This window comes from Oxyura jamaicensis, chromosome 3, assembly GCF_011077185.1.
Source record: "Oxyura jamaicensis isolate SHBP4307 breed ruddy duck chromosome 3, BPBGC_Ojam_1.0, whole genome shotgun sequence".
In the NCBI taxonomy this organism is placed as follows: Eukaryota; Metazoa; Chordata; class Aves; order Anseriformes; family Anatidae; genus Oxyura; species Oxyura jamaicensis.
In genome coordinates, this window is record NC_048895.1 from 51781817 (window position 1) to 51785439 (window position 3623).

The 3623-nt window shown below is 50.5% G+C and overlaps 1 protein-coding gene and 1 long non-coding RNA gene across 2 annotated transcripts in view; one reads left to right on the plus strand and one right to left on the minus strand.

Moving 5' to 3' along the window:
• ZBTB2 (zinc finger and BTB domain containing 2) overlaps positions 1 to 339 on the minus strand; it is a 7719-nt gene extending 7380 nt beyond the window's left edge. The window contains exon 1 of the mRNA XM_035322976.1: positions 23 to 339. The gene's annotated coding sequence lies outside the window, so the exon portion shown is untranslated. The remainder of the gene's footprint in view (positions 1 to 22) is intronic.
• A 58-nt stretch (positions 340 to 397) lies between these two features.
• LOC118165080 lies at positions 398 to 3336 on the plus strand. Its single transcript, XR_004749843.1, has 2 exons — positions 398 to 464; positions 1127 to 3336. It is a non-coding gene; the product is annotated as an uncharacterized LOC118165080 (long non-coding RNA).
• The last annotated feature ends 287 nt before the right edge of the window (positions 3337 to 3623 follow it).

Genomic DNA, 3623 nt, shown 5'->3' on the forward strand with positions numbered 1-3623 from the left:
GCTCACCTGCGGGTGCGGGGCGCGGGCGGCCGAGGCGCCTGGTGCCGCCGCCGTGGTCTCGGCGCCCGGCGGCGGCGGCAGCAGCACCGGCAGCGGCGGCGGCGGCGGCAACAACGGAGTCAGCGCGGCGGCGGCGGCGGCTTTTCCTGTCCGGTTACGTTAGGGTCACATGACCGAGAGCGGAGCACAGAGGCTGCAGCGAGGAGCCCCCGCCGGGGGGGAGGGGAGGCGGCGAGCGCTGTGGCGGCAGCACCAGCACCAGCCGCGGCAGCAGCAGCCGCCACCCAGCCCCCTCCCGCCCCGCCCTCCTCCCCGCCGGGACCGGCCCCGCCGCCGCCGCCCGCCCCGGCTCGGCTCGGCGGGGAGGGGGGGGGTGTGTGCACCCCCCCCCCCCCCCAGCTCCGCCTGCGGGACGAGGAGGAGAGGAGGCCGCGCTCCCTCCCCGGTTCGAGTGGCGGCCGCAGGTGCGTCCCCGCCGCCTCACCGGGGCTCCGAGCGCCGGTGGGGGGCGCGCCCGGGGCTTGCACGGGAAGGGAGGGAGGGAGGGACGCAGCCGACGGTGCGCGGGCGGTGCGCGGCCAGCACCTGCCGGGAGCCCCCCCAGCAGGGGGAGGTTGAAGGCTGCCCTCCTGCGTCTCGCTGCCGGACGCAGGTCTCGCGGAGAAACTTGGCGGGGGGCGGTGAGGAACACGGCGGGGGGCGTTCAGCCAGCAGCGGGAGCGTTGCTCCGTGCCCCTGGACCCGCTCCTGCTGTCGTTAAGTGTGGTTTCCCTCGGTGGGAACGGCAGTGCCAACCGTTGGAATCAGTCTGGGTCAGTGTCACGTCTTAATTATTTATTTAAAGCTCCTCAGCAATTTAGTTGTTGAATTCAGCCAGCTCGTTCAAGGTGCTTCTCTGACCAAGCTGGCAGGGCACTAGCTGGAGCTGGGCTGGTATCTCCGCAATCAATACATCAGGTGTCCCGCGAAGGGGACAGCACGGGATGCACAAACCGAAGCCGAAACCCTTCCAGTTTAGTGTCCTGGCGGCAACTGTGCTGAGAATGGACAGGGGAGTCCTGTATCTCGTCTGGTCTGTAAATCAACAGGCGACTGCAGTCATCCGAGGCTATTGTTATTTTTACAGGATCTAAACTGAGCAAGGACTGGGAGAGCTTTACATGAGCCTGACTGCTGTCTGCCACTGAAACCAGTGGAGGTCTTGATAGATACAGCTTGGTTCTGTTGGCAGCAGATAGCTCATCAATATTTATTTATTTATCCTTGTTAAGCAGCACCCGAAAGCTAACTAGCTAAGTCCTTAAACAAAAACCCGCAAACTTAATTTTCTTGGAGTCGAAGACCCATGGTGTGTTTGCTGCTGTGGCAGTATTTGGAATAAAGAAGCTGAGCAGCACGGTATCCTCGGAAGCCCCCTCAGATATCTGTGCTGAGCTACAGGAGACGTGCTTTGAACAGCGCTCGTGGTTCTGTTGTGCTGAGGGCATGATAAAAGTTTATGTAAAAGTATTTCACCAGCAGACTGAAAGGCTTTTAGTCTACTTGGCAGATTTTTTCCCCTTGCGTTTCACTTGTATTTCAGCTCTGCAAACTACATACAAAGTAAAGAGAGTAGGTGGATTTTTGAACCTGTGTTGCTTAGTGGTGGCCAATTTGTCTAATTCTCGGGGAACATGGTGAGAGTGATACAGTTTTCAATTAAGTTTGAGTGGGTTACTTGGGAAAATCATGGTGTTTCTGGCAGGTACCTATCTGGCAGGTACCTATGATTTTACTTTGCGTCCTGTTTTTTCTCTTCTGTTGCTCTTGAGTTTTTCTGTGTCAGAATTCATGTGAGGTTCTCCTCTGTGTTCTCTCTGAAACTGGAAAAATAACTTAGTGATTGTTTTTTATAAAAACTCATAATTCAGATTTAAAGCTCCTTGTGTGGATTGCAATACCTTGATCCGGCAGTAATGCGATTCTTAATTAAAAAGTATCCTGTCAGAGCCCGTTGGAATTGGTAGAAAGATTTCTGTGCTGAGTTCAATGCTGCTTAACTTTATATCTTCACTGCTGACTGGCACCTGAGATGCGTCATCTGTGTCGCAGGGAGCCACAAATGGTTCACCTGTCACAACAGTTCGCACCTGGCTTAAGATGTGAATCTAAAATTTTAAATCTAAATTCCATCTGACGTTTTATGATATTTTTTAACATAAAGTCAATACAGCTGAAATTATAATTTAAAATGCATCTTCTTCCAATTAAGTGATATTATTGTGCTTTCAGTTTTTATATGTTGACTTTTTTTTTTTCAGTTTCTAGAGGTGCTTGTTCAGGATTTATTTCCTAATTCTGTGAGTTTTTTGAAAGGAATGTTCAAACTGCTCAGAATATTGCTATGTACTTGAGAGCGTCTTTAGTTGCATTGCTGCTGATGATAGGATTAGTCCACGGGTGTTTGGTTTTCTTTTGATCTACGCATAACCCAGATTAAAGGCAAAACTTTGTTTGGTAGGGTAACATTTTGCGTTGTAAATGAGCACACTGCTGATGATTTAAGCGCTAATAGGGCGATGAAGATGTTTGCTAATCTGAGTAAAAATGCACTAGAGCAGTAGGAGGAACATGAGCTAGGTGGCCCCAAATCCATCTGCGTGTCTCTTTGGTGGAGATCAGCTGAAGTTGGTTTGGGGGAGCAGATTTTTGTTTTTGTTCTAGTCAAAACCTTAACAGCTCTGTTGACAACAGTCACATTCAAACCTAAGTTTTTCAGTGAGTCTTCAAATTTTGTAGCATTTTTGGAAAGCAGGATAGTCCCTATTCCGAAGAGCAATTTGCTCATTCCTTCCTATAGTACTCCTTTCTCGCTGCCCCAGGGCAGCTCCTGGAATCACCAAAGCTGCTAGGGCCTTCCCGTCAGCGTGTGTCCTGGGCACTGTTTCCACGTGGGTACATCTGTGGTAAAGCACGAGTTGATATCAACACTGTAAATCCATTTTATTAGCACAGCTGACGCTTCTAACGCTTTGGCTTCTGATTTATCTTGGTGACAAGGCTTGGTGGGAAGTGTGACAGCTGTGGTAGCTTCTTGCTGGATGAATAAATGTTGTTCATCTGATAGTTGCCAGTCTCTTCATCCAGGGATACCATTCCTGCTAGAATTTGTCTCACTCTTAGTCCAAACCTAGCTCATCTTCAAAGCAAGGAAAAGTGGTCCCCAGGAAAAGCCCTCACGCTAGGGCTGTTCTCGTATCGTGATGTTGGCTATGAATGTGGAAACATTTTGTTTTTACACCCAGTGAGCAAAGCTTTATACTGAGCAGCTGCAATTTACAGCAGCAAAACACACAGCAAATCCTTTTGATTGTAGAATGTAGAATTCCTCAAAGGAAATGGTTTAACTGTAGGAAGAAAAATTCTTGTTAGGGATCCCATTTCCATCAGGAGTTGTTGGTGTAACCACACTGACAGCTTCTGCCGTGCAGATTAGCCCGCTTCCTGCTGCCTTTGCCTTCGTCCCAGATTAGCCTGGTGCATCAGTGCTGCCTGCTTTTAACTGGGAAAGTTGAAAAGGGACCGTGCGTTCTTGGCTGGAGTGACATTTTTAGTGCAGCACAACTGTGTACGTGCATGTTTTT